The 19,150-nt window shown below is 42.9% G+C and overlaps 1 long non-coding RNA gene across 2 annotated transcripts in view; it reads right to left on the minus strand.

Annotated features, from left to right (window-relative positions):
- LOC140212282 (uncharacterized) overlaps window positions 1-19,150 on the minus strand; it is a 172,047-nt gene that overhangs the window by 55,183 nt on the left and 97,714 nt on the right. For both annotated transcript variants that reach the window (XR_011889683.1, XR_011889684.1), the window contains exon 3: window positions 10,757-10,874. This is a non-coding gene — a long non-coding RNA (uncharacterized lncRNA). The remainder of the gene's footprint in view (window positions 1-10,756; window positions 10,875-19,150) is intronic.

Genomic DNA, 19,150 nt, shown 5'->3' on the forward strand with positions numbered 1-19,150 from the left:
CCAAGTGACTGAACCTTTTTGACCAACCTCCCATGCAGGACCTTGTCAAATGCCTTTCTAAAGTCCATGTAGACAACATCCACTGCTTTGCCTTCATCCACTTTCCTGGTAAGTTCCTCAAAAATTATCTTTAAACAGTCCGTGGTCTATCCAAATACTTAGATATCCGGTCCCTTGGAATACCTTCCAATAACTTTCCCACAAGTGATGTCAGACTTGCTATCCCATAATTTCCTGGTTTATGTTCAGAGCTTTTCTGAAACAGTGGAACCTCCAATCCTCCAATCCTCTGGCACCTCTCCTGTCACTAAGGATGATTTAAATATCCCTACCAGGGCCCCAGCAATTTCTGCACTTGCCTCCCATAGGGTCTGAAGGAACACCTTGTCAGGCCCTGGGGATTTATCCACTTTGATTTGCCTCAGGACAGCAAACACCTTCTCCTCTGTAATCCATGAAGTTGATGCCGCTTTGCCTCACCTCTATAGACTCTGTACCCATTTCCTTAGTAAATACAGATGCCAAAAATGTATTTAAGATCTTCTCCATCTCTTTTGGTTCACACGTAGATTACCATTCTGATTTTCCACAGGAGCAATTTTGTCCCTTGGAATCCTTTTGCTCTTAACATATCTGTAGAATCCCTTAGATTCTCCTTCACCTTGTCTGTTAGAACAAACTTGTGCATTCTTTTAGCCCTCCTGATTTCTTTCTTAAGTGTTCTCTTGCATTTCTTATACTCCATGAGCACTTCATACTGAGAACTTGAGCAATGTCTCACTCTAGGTTATTGATCCATTTCCCCTCAAATTCGTGCGTGTGCGTGTGTGTGTGTGTGTGTGTGTGTGTGTGTGTTATACAGCATGGAAACAGGTCTTTTGGCCCATTTCATCCATGCTGACCAAAGTGCCTGCCTAAGCTAGGCCATTTACCTGTGTTTGACCAGGTAAATGCCTTTCCTATCCATGTACCATCTTTTAAGCATTGCAATTGCTTAATTGTAGTTGAAGGGCAGCATGGTAGTGTAGCGGTTAGCGCAATGCTTTACAGTCTGTGAGGAATTTGTATATTCTCCTTATGATCTCATAGGTTTTCTGCATGTGCTCCAGTTTCCTCCCACATTCCAAAACGGGTTAAGGTTACTAAGCAGTGGGCATGCTCTGTTGACGCCAGACTGTGTTAGTTGTTAACGCAAAGGACATATTTTACCATATGCTTCGACATACATGTCTACCACTTCCTCTGACATCTCATTCCACATATCCACCTGTGTGAAAAAGTTGCCTCATATGAAAGAGTCTCTGAGGTAAACTTTATTGAAAGCCATTCAGATAATATCCATCTATGCCACTGGATACCATCGCAAAAAATCACCTACATTTAGTAGACATGAGTTATGGGTTATAATCCCCATGCAGTATTTTTTTTGCTTTCTCACTGTTCTGTTGTGGTTTCATTTTGTAAGAGGCTGTTAAAGATAAAATGCTGCAGATATTGCAAATCTGATGTAAAAACAAGAACAGTCCAGAAACACACCAGCAGTCAGGTGAGACAGAAAACACAATTTATGATTAAGTTAATTGATTTGCTTCGGATTTATGAAATATTAAAGATAATGTGGATAAAGACAGGTCTGAAAATCTAGGCTCAACTAACACATAAAAATAAACTGAATTTACAAGGTAAGTAATATCAGTTTTCACTTTGAGTTTTCAAATGAGCTGGTTAGTCTGTGCAGAATGGGCTAGAGGACTGCTATAGTTTATAGGCAAAATCAGTAATTGAAAGAATATTTCAGTCTGCAATTGTGTCATTTCTATACTCTAATCAAAATGAAAGCAAAGAAAATAGAAGGAATTTAAGAATGAAATATGTTTTAAAAATATGCACTTAAAGTTTCAGATAAGAAGCACTTACAAAGTTGAACTCACAGTCAGTGGTCACTTTATTAGGTACACCTGTACACCTGCTCATTTATGTAAATATCTAACCAGTCAATCATGTGGCAGCAACGCAATGCATAAAAGCATGCAATCATGGTTAAGATGGTCAGTCGTTGTTCAGACCAAACAATAGAATGTGAATGACTTTGATCTTGGATTGATTGCTGGTGCCAGATGGGGTGGTTTGAGTATCTCAGAAATTGCTGATCTCCTGGGATTTTCATACACATCAGTCTTTAGAGTTTACAGAGAATAGTGTGCAAAACAGAAATCAGCCAGTGCGAAGCAGTTTTGTAGGCAAGAATATCTTATTAATGAGAGAGGTTAGAGGAGAATAGCCAGACCGGTTCAAGCTGACAGGTGAAGGTGACAGTCTCAAGTAACCACGTGTAACAAGCGTGGTGTGCAGAAAAGCATCTCTGAATGCACAACACATTGAACCTTGAAGTGGATGGGCTACAGCAGCAGGAGGCCATGAATATACACTCACTGGCCACGATGATGTCCCTCATAAAGTGGCCACCGCGTGTATTGGAGAGTCCTTCTTATTGTGTAATGATTTTATCTGTGTGAAAAAAGACAAGCTTTTTACTGTAGCTTGGTACACATGGCAGTAATAAACCAACTCCAATTCCATTTATAAAAGTTGGATATGTGAAGAGAACACCACACTCTAAGAACAGTTGCTTTTATTTAGAGTTACTTGATATTAAAATATTTAATTGGTGACTCACCACATCTCCTGATTAAACAATAGTGACTCATTATTGATGATAATTAAATCCAGAACTCCTAGTGGGAGCAATGAAGCAATGTCGGTAAGAGCTGATTTATAAAGCAGCTTTAAAGAAATCAAAATTTACATACAGCAGAACATAGGAGCTGGATGAGGCCATTTGGCCCATTTGAGTCTGCTCTGCCATTTGATCATGGCTGCTTTATTATCCCTCTCAACCCCATTCATTTGCCTTCTCCCTGTAACCTTTGAAAACTTTACTAAACAAGAACCTATCAACCTTCGCTTTAAATATATCTAATGATTTTGCCTCCACAGCTGTCTGTCGAAATGAGTTCCACAGATTCACCACCCTCTTGCTAATGAGATTCTTCCACATCCCTGTGCTAAAGGGACATCCTTGTATTCTGAGGTTGTGCCCTCTAGTCCTAGAATATTCCATTATAGGAAACATCCTCTCCATGTCCACTCTATCTAGGCTTTACAATATTCAACAGGCTGTAATGAGATCCCCCCCTTACTCTTCTAAACTTCAGTGAGTACAGGCCCAGAGCCATCAAATGCTCCTCATACATTAACCCTTTCATTCAAGGGATTCTTCTCGTAAACCTCTCTGAACCCTCTCCAATGCCAGCACATTGTTTCTTAGATATGGGGCCCAAGACTGTTTGCAATGTTTCAAAAGTGGTCTGACCAATGCCTTATAAAGCTTCAGCCTTACCTCATTTATATTGTATTCTAATCCTTTCAAAATGAATACTAACATTGCATTTGCCTTCCTTACTCCTGACTTTTAGACCAGGCCACTCAGATCAACTGCTGTTGGACTTGTATTCATTGGCCATCCCTAATTTCCCCTCAGAAAATATTGGCCTGTTTTATCGGACTGCAGTAATGCATATCATGCGCTTACTGTTATTCCAGGTGCTCTGGTTTCTTCACACATTCCAAAACCATGTGGATTAGTAGGGTTAGTGAGTTGTGGGCATGCTATGTTGGTGCCAGAAGCATGGCAGCACTTGTGGGCTGCCCCCAGCACGTCTTCAGACTGTGTTGGTCATTGATGCAAATGATGCTTTTCACTGTACTTTTATATACATGTGACAAATAAACCTCAGTTATAATTACTGCCCAATGAGTACTGTATGCAGGAGGTGGAGTGAGAGTGACTGCTCGTGACACCAATGCAGCATCTGACTGTGTGGGGGTGGAGTGAGAGTGACTGCCCATGACACCAATGCAGCATTTGACTGTGTGACAATAAACAGCCCTGGTAAATGAAGTTAGTAAGCATCAAAGAGAAAATACTCCTCTGGTTGGAGTCATACCTTTTCACAAAGGAAGATGGCTGTGCTTGTTGGAAATTCATCAGCCCAATCCCAAGACATTACTGCTGGAGGTCTTTGTGACAATATATTACACTGAGACTATCTACAAGAAGGGTCAGAGCCATCTCTATTTCCTGAGGAGACTGAGGTCCTTTAACATCTGTCGGACGATGCTGAGGATGTTCTACGAGTCTGTGGTGGCCAGTGCTATCATGTTTGCTGTTGTGTGCTGGGGCAGCAGGCTGAGGGTAGCAGACACCAACAGGATCAACAAACTCATTCGTAAGGACAGTGATGTTGTGGGGATGGAACTGGACTTTCTCACGGTGGTGTCTGAAAAGAGGATGCTGTCTAAGTTGCATGCCATCTTGGACAATGTCTCCCATCCACTACATAATGTACTGGGTGGGCACAGGAGTACAATCAATCAGAGACTCATTCCACCGAGATGCAACACAAAGCGTCATAGGAAGTCATTCCTGCCTGTGGCCATCAAACTTTACAACTCCTCCCTTGGAGTGTCAGACACCCTGAGCCGATAGGCTGGTCCTGGACTTATTTCATAATTTACTGGTCTAATTTACATATTACTATTTAACTATTTATGGTTTTATTACTATTTATTATTTATGGTGCAACTGTAATGAAAACCAATTTCCCCTGGGGTCAATAAAGTATGACTATGACTATGACTACGACTATGAAGTCCTTCATTGTCAATGGGTCTAAATCTGGAACTCCCTACTAACAGGACAGCAGGGGTATTCTCACCAGAAGACTGCAGTGGTTCAAACAGGTGGCGACCTTCACAAATTCAATGAGCTTGGGACAATATTGCCGACTTTGTCAGTCACACTTAGATCCCAAAGACAAAAGTTAAATAAAGAGCTGTATCAAATGAGCATCAGCAAGTCTCTGGGGCCCAGTACAAAGCAACTCATCATAATCCTCTGAAGGAACTCAACATTAAGTTCAAGTTCAAGTTTATTGCCATCTGGCTGTACAATCAGATGAAACAATGTTTCTCTAAACCACAATGCTCCCACAAAACATATATCACACACAACACACAAAACAAAATATTACATCAAATAAGTTAATAAAATGTAATTCAAAGTGCATGTAGTGTGAAGTACAGGTAAACAGTAAACAGCTCGCTGTCCTATTGACCGGACCTCAGTGGTGTCACGCTGTTCATTAGTCTCACAGCCTGAGGCAAGAAACTGTTACCCAGTCTGGCAGTCCAAGTCCTGAAGCGACTGTACCTCCTTCCTGATGGTAGTGGACCAAAGAGATTGTGTAAACTCTCTAAAGGATTGGCAGTAGGAGTCTTCAACAATGCTTTAAGCCCTTTGTTTGCAATGTTCCTGGTAAATGTCACAAGTAGGGGAAAGGGAGACCCCGATGATCCTCTCAACAGTTCTTATTATCCTTTAGTGGGTCTTATATAACCATATAACCATATAACAATTACAGCACAGAAACAGGCCATCTCGGCCCTTCCAGTCCATGCCGAGCCCTTACTCTCACCTAGTCCCACCGATCTGCACTCAGCCCATAACCGTCCATTCCTTTCCTGTCCATATATCTATCCAATTTAACTTTAAACGACAACACCGAATCTGTCTCAACCACTTCTGCTAGAAGCTCGTTCCACACAGCTACCACTCTCTGAGTAAAGAAGTTCCCCCTCATGTTACCCCTAAACTTTTGCCCTTTAACTCTCAACTCATGTCCTCTTGTTTGAATCTCCCCCATTCTCAATGGAAGAAGCCTATCCATGTCAACTCTATCAATCCCTCTCATAATTTTAAGCACCTCTATCAAGTCCCTCCTCAACCTTCTACGCTCCAAAGAATAAAGACCTAACTTGTTCAACCTTTCTCTGTAACTTAGGAGATCAAACCCAAGCAACATTTTAGTAAATCTCCTCTGTACTCTCTCAATTTTATTGACATATTTCCTATAATTCAGTGACCAGAACTGTACACGATACTCCAAATTTGGCCTTACCAATGCCTTATACAATTTCAACATTACATCCCAACTCCTATACTCAAAGCTCTGATTAATAAAGGCCAGCATACCAAAAGCTTTCTTCACCACCCTATCCACATGAGATTCCACCTTCAGGGAACTATGCACCATTATTCCTAGATCCCTCCGTTCTACTGCATTCTTCAATGCCCTACTATTTACCATGTATGTCCTATTTTGATTAGTCCTACCAAAATGTAGCACCTCACATTTATCAGCATTAAACACCATCTGCCATCTTTTAGCCCACTCTTCTAACTGGCCTAAATCTCTCTGCAAGCTTTGTGATCCAATAACAGGTCTTGTGATCCAATGACTTGCATCTTCTGTACCACACATTGATGCAGCCAGATAGAACAGTCTTGATGGTGCTCCTGCAGAAAGTTGTTTGAATGGAGCATTACGTTACTTTGACCAATAATGTGTAGAGTATGTGTTTATTAAAGCTGTGGTTAAGTTCTAGCCAGATTGTAGCATCCTGACGTCCTGTTATAGTGACAGACTATAACCTGGATCAATCTTCATGTGCATAGCAACAACTTTACCTGGTTTAATTGTGCTAATGTTAATTGCTGAGTAAAATTGGACCAACTTGATGAGGTACTTTGAACGTAATTTTGCTCTGTGCACGTGGCATTGGCTGTTGAGCTAACAATGCTGTAGGTCATGCCCAGAACAATTACTCCTTCTTTGGAGCTTTTGACTGAACCATTGAAAGAAAGAAAGAAAGAAAGATTAGCTTTATTTGTCACATGAATAGGATGGTAAAGAAAGGATATGGCTTGCTTCCCTTCATTGTTTGAAGTGTTGTTTGTCCACCGTATCCAACAGGAAACCTGCGTGGGGGAGGTTTTAAAGTGGAAAAGCTGTTGCAATGGGCAGTTCACTCCCTTGACCTTGGAAGGCCAGGTGCAGGGGTGCAGGTGGTCAGCACAAGTGGGGTGTCCCTTGGTTGCAGTGGCTAACCATGGCTTCATCTTTGCTGTGTCATGCCCTTTGCTCTGCTGCCTTCTTGGCTGCTGGATCTCATCGACCCTGTCTACCAAAGCTGACTTCATATGCTAGAATAGGCATATCTCTATCTCACGGGGGTATGAGACCCGTCAGCTACCCTCACCTGGCTTAGACCACTTGTCGAAGCAGTGTACCGGGCTGTGGCCACTGTCACGTGTAAACAGCTACTTGGAACCACAGGTGAGATTTGAGTGTCCAGTGGAGAACAAAGGTGAGTGAGCTGCCCCAGAATTAGCACAAATTCCATCACCAGAGGTGCTACCCTTCCCCCATACAACCCATTGTTTGAAGTATTGTGTCTAAAAGTTCAGAAGACTTGTTGCAACTGTATAAATGTTAATAAGGCCACACTTGGAGTATTGTGTGCAAAAAAAGTTCAAAGTAAAATTGCAGTTGTGGTCGTCACACTACAGGAAAGGTGAGGGTGCGTTGTATAGCGTGCATTAAGGTTCACCAGGAAGTTGGTTCAATCAAAGTACATTGGCAAAAATGAGAGGCTAAGGGGAGACCTGATTAAAGCATAAATAAAGATAGGGGATTTAGAGGTTAGATTTATTTGTCATATGTATATCGAAACATACACTGAAATATATAATTTGCCTCAACAACCAACACAGTCCAAGGACGGGCTGGGGGCAGCCCACATGTGTTGCCAGTGCTGACATAGCATTCCCACAACTTACTAACTCTCAGCTGTATGTCTCTGCTATGTGGGAGGAAACTGGAGTATGTGGAGGAACCTCACAGTCACGGGAAAAACGTACAGACTCCTTACAGACAGCAGTGGGAAATGAACCCCTATCTTACAGCTGGTGCTATAAAACTAGCCACTACGGTACTGAGCTACCTTCGTTCAACATACACACAATGAATCTGGCAGCACTGGTATTATAAATGACAAGGCAGATAAATGGGCTCCAATCTGACACCAATGTCTTGCATATGCTAGTTCAATTTTCAGTCTTCAGTCCACTTGAAGCCTCCCCACCATCACTGGCTGGAGCCTATTTATACAGTTTGCTTCAGAGTTACAAGTTCAAGTTTAATTATCATTCTGAACATAGCCAAATGAAACAGTGTTCCTCTGGCACCAAGGTGCAAAACACAGCACCAACATTCACATGCAGCACACCGCATAAATAACATATAAATTATGATAGCAGAAATACTATGATAAAATAATCATATAGCCCTAGTCCCTGAGTGTCTTGGCCTGTAGATTGATGGTGCATGAATGTTGTTCTGGAGCCACATTTCTGCAAGAAAAAGCCTGCAGCAGTTCCTCATCTCACACTAGTGCAGCTGCAGATAATGGCAATCCAGCTTGTCGTCCTGGGAGTGAACACTGGAGGGCATTATTGCCAAGAGGAATGAGCCCCTAGGCCATTGCAGAATCCTGTGGCATGCAGTCAGCTCTGGTATGTCCTTGTGAAGATCAGAATTGCCCAGCTTGACATTCACCTTCAATAGCCTGTACGACACAACAGTGTGCTGCCACTTGTTGTGAAGCACCTGATCATGCATTCCATTCTGTACACAATGTGATCTCTTCCCCTGTGAGACTTTTTGCTCCAAAGAATTCTGCTATGCAGCTGTTCAGTAGTGGTGTAGGGAGAGCTCACGTTAGGCCTGTCGTGTTTCCCCATTGACCTGCACAGCACAGGAACAGGCTCTTCAGCCCACAATGTTGTACCGATCCAACTGAATTAATAATCAAGTGGATACCCTAACTAATCCCCTCTGCCTACAGAAGTCCATATCCTTCCATTTTCCTCACATTCATGTACCATTCTAAATGTCTCTTTCTGCTTCTACTAGGCAGTGCATTCCAGGCACCCACCATTCTCTGAGCAAAAAACATGCCTCTCACATCTCCTTTTCCATTAGCTCTGCCAGTCCCTTCACTGGCCCTGCATCCAAGACATTGTTGAGTTGTTTGTAACATGCTTCTGATCAATGTTGCAATTTTTCTGTGGAGGATGTAACTGGCTGTTAGCATCACATACAGCTTACGTATAGTGTCATCATGGAAGAGAGGGATATGACATGGAAACAGATTCTACAGCTCACAGAATCCAACCAACCATACACTTACTCAATCCCCGCAGTCTCTTCAACTTTTCACAGATTCCACCACTCAGCTACATTAGGGGCAATTTAAAGTGTGCAGTCATAAAGCACCATCATATAATGTAGGGTTCTTATGAGTGCTCTGGTTTCCTCCCATATTCCAAAAATACACCAGTTAGTAGGCTAATTGGTCATTGTAAATTGTCCTGTGATTAGGCTGGGGTTAAAATAGATGGGTTGCTGGGCGGTGTGACTCGTTGGGCCAGAAGGGCCTGTTCCACATGATATCACTAAATAAATAACTAAATAATGAGGAACCCATCAGTCTACATGCCTTTGAGATACAGGACAGAACCAGAGCACTCCAGATGAACTCCACGTGGTCAGAAGTAGGTGCAAATTTCGCCAAAAGGAGCTAAATCCAATTTCTACTGAAAGTGAGAACACTCTTTAAGCCCTGAGTGAGCCTCTACATCTCAGTGAGTTAGCTCCACATTTCAGTTCCTTTGTTTCAGAATGACATGCATGAATGACTTTCCACTATATGAAGTGTGTGCGAGTTTTTACATGTTCAAACTTTCTCATTATTTATCCTCTTTGGGCTGAGTGAGAACAAACAACATGAGCAATTTCATTTAGATGCCTTCGAGACAGAATGGAAAGTGGCAATTTCTTTCAAAATCTCAACATAAAATCTACTTTGTTTAACCAAATGTGTTCCATATAGACAGACTACCAAAATAACACATTATAAATGAAACTTTATTTGAGGCTTGTAGATTTGTCAACATTATAGTTACCGAAGAACTTCCATATGGCATCTGATGAATCGTAGTCTATAAATACACTCAGTGGCCTCTTTGTCAGGTACACCTGTACACCTGCTCACTAAATCAATATCTAATCAGCCAATCACGTGGCAGCAAGTCACTGCATAAAAGCATGCAGACATGGTCAAGAGGTTGAATTGTTGTTCAGACCAAGAATGGCAAAGAAACGTGATCTAAATGACTTTGACTGGGAATGATTGTTGGTGCCAGACGGGGTGGTTTGAGTATCTCAGAAACTGCTGATCTCCTGGGATTTTCATGCACAACAGTCTCTAAAGTTTATAGAGAAAGGTACAAAAAAACAAAACAAATCCAGTGAGCAGCAGCTCTGTGGGTGAAAACGTCTTGTTAATGGTCTTGTTAATGTGAGACGTCAGTAGAGGAGAATGGCCAGACTAGTTCAAGCCGACAGAAGGTGACAGTAACTCAAGTAACCACGTGTTACAACAGCGGTGTACAGAAGAGCATCTCTGACGGACAACATATAAAACCTTGAAGTGGATGAGCTACAGGAGGTACCTAATCAAGTGGCCACTGAGCATATATGTAGGGCAAAATTTCTTGCCAGCTGAGATATTCTAGAATCAGTGTATTGTTATTTAGTTGCATCAGATGAAACCTAATCTGGTATAAAGACTGTAGTGTAAATGGGGCTGAAATTAACAGGAAGCTTATTGACATGGATTAATTTTTTAAAATGTCTGTTCACTAAATCTTAGTGCTGGGTCAGTGTTGACAATACATCAATTTGACAAGCTTTAATCAGCAAAATAGATCAAGTACGAGATAAATTCTTACCTTTGATATTCTTGCTATAAAGCTTAATGCACTGGAAATGCAAATCTATAATTTTTCATCTATCTGTCTTGGAGAAGTCACTCACTGAACACCATACTTTACTTCTTCCATCATTCATCTGTAAGAAAAAAACAAATTCTATTTTTTATACCATTTCAAAGCGCATATTATTTCTGTCCTTCAACTCAGTGATCGTTATTCATGAAAAATAACTAACTGGGAAATTACTTTACCAATGCCTTGTGCACTTTAAAGAACTGAATCATTCCTACTGCCGATTTATTTAACTGAATGTGCTAAATTCTAAAGGTTTCTATGAAAGCACTCAAGTCATTCTAAATTTTACCTAGTGCATCAATGCACTTGAAACTGCATAGATATTCCAAATATAGTTCTACAGAAGAGAATTATCTTGAAAGCACTGAGCCTTTAAAACAAAATGTCAAATATAACCTTTTTAGGACCATAATTACAAGATTAATATAAAATGCTGCATTACTGAAATGCAGTCAGAATCAACTAAAGAGGAAAATATTTTAAAAGAGCAGTAATTATGTTATTTTATTTACTACATGAGGAAAACTGAAGCATTGTCTTAATAAATCAGAATGGATACATTAAGGGGTAATGGATTACCAAATGAAAATTTAAGCTAATTAAATAAGCCACAATCAGTCTCAATGCTGCTGTAACAAGCACCATGGACTTCTATCCAAATTAATGGAGCTTAAAAAATTAAATATATTTCTAATCTCACTGAACACAGAACTCATTTATGAATGCAAGTTGGTTCACTAGCAGTGCTCTTGAATGGAAAATCCTACAAAAAGTAGTTGATATGACACAGTCCATCATGGGTAAAGCCCTCCCCACAAATGAAAACGTCTGCATGGAGCATTGCCACAAGAAAGCAGCATCCATCATCAAGGACCCCACTACCCAGGCCATGCTCTCTTCTCACTGCAGCCATCAGGATGGAGGAACAGGAGCCTCAAGACTCACACCATCAGGTTCTTGAACCAGTGAGATATCTTCTCTCAACTTCACTCGCTCCATCACTGAACTGTTCCCGCAACCTATGGACTCCATCTCAAGGACTCTCCATCTCATGTTCTCAATATTTATTGTTTATTTATTTATTTTTATTATTAATTCATCTTTGCATTTGCTCAGTTTGTTGTCTTTTGCACTTTGGTTGGTTGATCATCCTGCTGGTGCAATCCTTCATTGATTCTATTGTGGTTCTTGGACTTACTGAGTATTTCCACAATAAAATGAATCACTTGGTTGGAAATGGTGACATATATGTAGCTTGATGATAAATTTACTTTGAACTTTGAGGTCAACTGTTTTGTGGCTTGACTCTAGGGACTGCTTTGAAATATGTTTTGGTGGGGAGTCAGTAAATCTGGTGTTATGTTTAGTAACAGTTGTTGAGGGAGATTCATTTGGGCTGGTTTGCACTGAGAGCTAACTAGTGCGCCTGTGGAGAGCTCCAGCTAAATAACGTGCACCCTGGAGTGCATCCTTGCTTCCCTTGTCTGCTCTGTGACAGACTCAGGAATGCACTGGTACTCTGCTCCTGAATTCTTCTGTAAACCGCTAAGTCGAAGGACTGGATATATTTCATACCCTCAGCTTCAGCCCATAAAAAGCTGCCTTATCAGTACAGATGCAGCACCCACCTTCACCTGAAAGCTGTTCAAGCAAGTTTTCATTTAAGTTGAAAATTATAAAAAAAACTGTAGATACAGAAAATCTGAAACAAAACTAGAAAATGTCAGAAAAGCTCAGCAGGACAGGCTACATTTTCATTACTTTTCTCAATTTCACTGTAGGCTACTGATTTTAATAAATTAACTGCAGTTTCATAAGTTTTTAAATAAATTTGTATATTCCAAATTAGTTCTTCTTTAAAAAATATTTCCAGAAATCTCTGGTGATAACTAAGCTGCTGGAAGACCATCAACACCAGAAGTAGGCAGGAGATTAATTTTTGCAAGTTGCTGCTTAGAGGCTATACCTGGAGGAAGGGTTACAACGCTAATGCAGCTGGTGCTTTGGGAGCTAGGAACTGGCTGGACCAGACTGGGGAGTGAGCAGCCCACTTTGACCACAAGTTGTTTCATTAAACTGCATCCACTTATGCACAGGATTCATGGTGAAACAACACAAAACTATACAGCAGATTCATAATGTCAAGTTACGAGTTCATATTTCTACTAAATAAGCAAAGTATTGGGATAGTAACACACATCAAAGTTGCTGGTGAACACAGCTGGCCAGGCAGCATCTCTAGGAAGAGGTGCAGTCGACGTTTCGGGCCGAGACCCTTCGTCAGGACTAACTGAAGGAAGAGCTAGTAAGAGATTTGAAAGTTGGAGGGGGAGGGCAGATCCAAAATGATAGGAGAAGACAGGAGGGGGAGGGATGGAGCCAAGAGCTGGACAGGTGATTGGCAAAAGGGATATGAGAGGATCATGGGACAGGAGGCCCAGGGAGAAGGAAAAGGGGGAGGGGGGGGAAAACCCAGAGGATGGGCAAGGGGTATAGTCCCCTTGCGGATGCCTCCTCTTATTTACCCCTCGATCGTGACCCCACTAAGGAGCACCAGACCATTGTCTCCCACACCATCACTGACTTTATCCGCTCAGGGGGTCTCCCATCCACTGCTACCAACCTTATAGTTCCCACACCTTGCACTTCCCGTTTCTACCTCCTACCCAAGATCCACAAACCTGCCTGTCCTGGCAGACCTATTGTCTCAGCTTGCTCCTGCCCCACCGAACTCATTTCTGCATACGTCGACACGGTTTTATCCCCCCTTGTTCAAAACCTTCCTACCTATGTTTGTGACACATCTCACGCTCTTAAACTTTTCGATGATTATAAGTTCGCTGGCCCCCACCGCTTTATTTTCACCATGGATGCCCAGTCCCTATCTACTTCCATCCCCCATCAGGAAGGTCTCAAAGCTCTCCGCTTCTTTTTGGATTCCAGACCTAATCAGTTCCCCTCTACCACCACTCTGCTCCGTCTAGCGGAATTAGTCCTTACTCTTAATAATTTCTCCTTTGGCTCCTCCCACTTCCTCCAAACTAAAGGTGTAGCTATGGTCACCCATATGGGTCTTAGCTATGCCTGCCTTTTTGTTGGCTTTGTGGAATAATCTATGTTCCGTGCCTATTCTGGTATCTGTCCCTCACTTTTCCTTCGCTACATCGACGACTGCATTGGCGTTGCTTCCTTCACGCATGCTGAGCTCGTTGACTTCATTAACTTTGCCTCCAACTTTCACCCTGCCCTCAAGTTTACCTAGTCCATTTCCGACACCTCCCTCCCCTTTCTAGATCTTTCTGTCTCTATCTCTGGAGACAGCTTATCTACTGATGTCTACTATAAGCTGACTGACTCTCACAGCTTATCTGGACTATTCCTCTTCTCACCCTGTCTCTTGCAAAAATGCCATCCCCTTCTCGCAATTCCTCCGTCTCCGCCACATCTGCTCTCAGGATGAGGCTTTTCATTCCAGGATGAGGGAGATGTCCTCCTTTTTTAAAGAAAGGGGCTTCCCTTCCTCCACCATCAACTCTGCTCTCAAACGCATCTCCTCCATTTCACACACATCTGCTCTCACTCCATCCTCCTGCCACCCCACTAGGAATTGGGTTCCCCTGGTCCTCACCTGCCACCCCACCAGCCTCCGGGTTCAACATATTATTCTCCGTAACTTCCGCCACCTCCAACGGGATCCCACCACTAAACACATCCTTCCCTCCCCCCCCTCTGCTTTCCACAGGGATCGCTCCCTACACGACTCCCTTGTCCATTCGTCCCCCCCATCCCTCCCCACTGATCTCCCTCCTGGCACTTATCCTTGTAAGTGGAACAAGTGCTACACATGCCCTTACACTTCCTCCCTCACCACCATTCAGGGCCCCAGACAGTCCTTCCAGGTGAGGCGACACTTCACCTGTGAATCGGCTAGGGTGAGATACTGCGTCCAGTGCTCCCGATGTGGCCTTCTATATATTGGCGAGACCCGATGCAGACTGGGAGATCGTTTTGCTGAACACCTACGTTCTGTCTGCCAGAGAAAGCAGGATCTCCCAGTGGCCACACGTTTTAATTCCACATCCCATTCCCATTCTGATATGTCTATCCACGGCCTCCTCTACTGTAAAGATGAAGCCACACTCAGGTTGGAGGAACAACACCTTATATTCCGTCTGGGTAGCCTCCAACCTGATGGCATGAACATCGACTTCTCTAACTTCCGCTAATGGCCCACCTCCCCCTCGTACCCCATCTGTTATTTATTTATATACACACATTCTTTCTCTCACTCTCCTTTTTCTCCCTCTGTCCCTCTGACTATACCCCTTGCCCATCCTCTGGGTTGTCCCCCCCTCCCCCTTTTCCTTCTCCCTGGGCCTCCTGTCCCATGATCCTCTCATATCCCTTTTGCCAATCACCTGTCCAGCTCTTGGCTCCATCCCTCCCCCCTCCTGTCTTCTCCTATCATTTTGGATCTCCCCCTCCCCCTCCCACTTTCAAATCTCTTACTAGCTCTTCCTTCAGTTAGTCCTGACGAAGGGTCTCGGCCCGAAACGTCGACTGTACCTCTTCCTAGAGATGCTGCCTGGCCTGCTGTGTTCACCAGCAACTTTGATGTGTGTTGCTTGAATTTCCAGCATCTGCAGAATTCCTCATGTTTGCATATTGGATATAGCAATGTAATTTCTATAAAGTAATATTAAAAACAGAACACAACAGCGATTAATGAATTTTAGAAACAAGTCAGATGAAGGCTGCAAACTGCAAAAGGGAAGTGTAAAGGGAATAACCTGGAGCAAACAGGTTAGTTTTGAGTTTCAGAGACAGGGTGGGGGAGGTATGAATGGGATAAATGGAATATCTAGTTGCTGTGGGGATTAGTTACAGATGTCTTTATCATCTGGACGATAGGTTAATGGGGACAGGTAAAGTAAGTGGGAACAGAGGAGTTTAAAAGCAATGTAACGAGGGCAGTTAGAGAGAAAGCGGTGGTCTCAGGTTAAGGGGATAGCCATTTAAGACTAAGTGGATGGTGAATCAGTGGATTTCTGTACCACAGAGAGATGCGAATACTGACTCATTAACTTCATTCAAGGCTGAGATAGATGCATTTTTGGTCCATTAGGGAATTACGGGTTGTGGCGATCAGCTAGGAGAGTGGAGATGAGGTCAAAGATCAGGTCAACCTAATCTTATTAAATGACAGAACAGGCGAGACAGGCAGTATGGTGTACTGCTGCTCTCAATGTTCTTCCTGAGAATGCTTCATGGATATCACGTTTAGGAGAGAGCTTTTTCCCTGAGCCAGTCCTCCCTCACCCGAGTGCTTTCTGCTTATACTCTAGTGCAGAGGGGGAAACTCCTGATACACCTCTGGTTTATGCGAGATGGCTTTTTAGAACAGCTTGTTGTTGAGCCCACTAGGGGATCGGCTGTACTGGATTGGGTATTGTGTAATGAACTGGAGGAGATTGGAGAGATTGAGGTGAAGGAACCCTTAGGAGGCAGTGATCATAACATGATTGAGCTCACTGTGAAATTAGAAAAGGAGAAGCTGAAATCTGATGTGTCGGTGTTTCAGTGGAGTAAAGGAAACTACAGTGGCATGAGAGAGGAACTGGCCAAAGTTGACTGGAAAGAGACACTGGTGGGAAAGACGGTAGAGCAGCAGTGGCTGGAGTTTATGCGAGAAATGAGGAATGTGCAAGACAGGTATATTCCAAAAAAGAAGAAATTTTCGAGTGGAAAAAGGATGCAACCGTGGTTGACAAGAGAAGTCAAAGCCAAAGTTAAAGCTAAGGAGAGGGCATACAAGGAAGCAAAAATTAGTGGGAAGACAGAGGATTGGGAAGTCTTTAAAACCTTACAAAAGGAAACCAAGAAGGTCATTAAGAGAGAAAAGATTAACTATGAAAGGAATCTAGCAAATAATATCAAAGAGGATACTAAAAGCTTTTTCAAGTATATAAAGAGTAAAAGACAGGTGAGAGTAGATATAGGACCGATAGAAAATGATACTGGAGAAATTGTAATGGGAGATGAGGAGATGGCAGAGGAACTGAACAAGTATTTTGCATCAGTCTTCACTGAGGAAGACAGCAGGATACCGGACACTCAAGTGTGGCAGGGAAGAGAAGTGTGTGCAGTCACAATTACGACAGAGAAAGTACTCAGGAAGCTAAATAGGCTAAAGGTCGATAAATCTCCTGGACCAGATGGAATGCATCCTCGTGTTCTGAAGGAAGTAGCTGTGGAGATTGCGGAGGCATTAGCGATGATCTTTCAAACGTCGATAGATTCTGGCATGGTTCCGGAAGACTGGAAGATTGCAAATGTCACTCTGCTATTTAAGAAGGAGGCAAGGAAGCAAAAAGGAAATTATAGACCTGTTAGCTTGACGTCGGTGGTTGGGAAGTTGTTGGAGTCGATTGTCAAGGATGAGGTTACAGAGTACCTGGAGGCATATGACAAGATAGGCAGAACTCAGCATGGATTCCTTAAAGGAAAATCCTGCCTGACAAACCTATTACAATTTTTTGAGGAAACTACCGGTAGGCTAGACAAGGGAGATGCAGTGGATGTTGTATATTTGGATTTTCAGAAGGCCTTTGACAAGGTGCCACACATGAGGCTGCTTAACAAGATAAGAGCTCATACAATTACAGGAAAGTTACATACGTGGATAGAGCGTTGGCTGATTGGCAGGAAACAGAGAGTGGGAATAAAGGGATCCTATTCTGGTTGGCTGCCGGTTACCAGTGGTGTTCCACAGGGATCAGTGTCGGGGCCGCTTCTTTTTACATTGTACATCAACTATTTGGATTATGGAATAGATGGCTTTGTGGCTAAGTTTGCTGACGATACGAAGATAGGTGGAGGGGCCAGTAGTGCTGAGGAAACGGACAGTCTGCAGAGAGACTTGGATAGATTGGAAGAATGGGCAGAGAAGTGGCAAATGAAGTACAATGTTGGAAAGTGTATGGTTATGCACTTTGGCAGAAAAAATAAACGGGCAGACTATTATTCAAATGGGGAAAGAATTCAAAGTTCTGAGATGCAATGGGACTTGGGAGTCCTCGTACAGGATTCCCTTAAAGTTAACCTCCAGGTTGAGTCGGTAGTGAAGAAGGCGAATGCAATGTTGGCATTCATTTCTAGAGGAATAGAGTATAGGAGCAGGGATGTGATGTTGAGGCTCTATAAGGCGCTGGTGAGACCTCACTTGGAGTACTGCGGGCAGTTTTGGTCTCCTTATTTAAGAAAGGATGTGCTGACGTTGGAGAGGGTACAGAGAAGATTCACTAGAATGATTCCGGGAATGAGAGGGTTAACATATGAGGAACGTTTGTCCGCTCTTGGACTGTATTCCTTGGGGTTTAGAAGAATGAGAGGAGACCTCATAGAAACATTTCGAATGTTAAAAGGCATGGACAGAGTGGATGTGGCAAAGTTGTTTCCCATGATGGGGGTGTCTAGTACGAGAGGGCATGACTTCAGGATTGAAGGGTGCCCTTTCAGAACAGAAGTGCGAAAAAATTTTTTTAGTCAGAGGGTGGTGAATCTATGGAATTTGTTGCCACGGGCAGCAGTGGAGGCCAAGTCATTGGGTGTATTTAAGGCAGAGATTGACAGGTATCTGAGTAGCCAGGGCATCAAAGGTTATGGTGAGAAGGCAGGCCGGTGGGACTAAATAGGATAAAATGGATCAGCTCATGATAAAATAGTGGAGCAGACTCGATGGGCCGAATGGCCTACTTCTGCTCCTTTGTCTTATGGTCTTATGGTCTTATAGTTTGTGTTGAAGTCCTTCACCACCTGGTTCTCCACTGCCTGCAGACTTCTGAAGAGAATTTATAGAACCATAGCAGTGTCTAGAAGAAACCACGAACGTCAACTACATCAATCAACAAGCTTCTGTAGATGTGTAGTGGTGAGTATATTGACTGGCTGCATCACAGCCTGGTATCTACATATTTATGCCCTTGAGTGGAAATCCTACAAAAAGAAGTCAATACGGCCCAGACCATCACAGGTAAAGCCCTCCCCACCACTATACAGATTGCTGTCCAGTGAGGTAAGACCGGGTAAATTCCTTTAATTAATCTAATTAACTTAGAAGTAGGTAATGGAGGCAGCAGTTAGGGCAGTCGAGTGCTCCGTTTGCAGTATGTGGGAAGCCAGGGTGAGCATAATTGTCCCTTATGACTACACCTATAAAAGGTGCATCCAGCTGCAGCTCCTGACAAACCGAGTTAGGGAACTGGAGCTGGAGCTGGATGAACTTCGGATCATTTGTGAGGCAGAGGCAGAAAGAGACAGAAGTTACAGGGAGATAGA

Source organism: Mobula birostris, chromosome 19, assembly GCF_030028105.1.
Source record: "Mobula birostris isolate sMobBir1 chromosome 19, sMobBir1.hap1, whole genome shotgun sequence".
NCBI lineage: Eukaryota > Metazoa > Chordata > Chondrichthyes > Myliobatiformes > Myliobatidae > Mobula > Mobula birostris.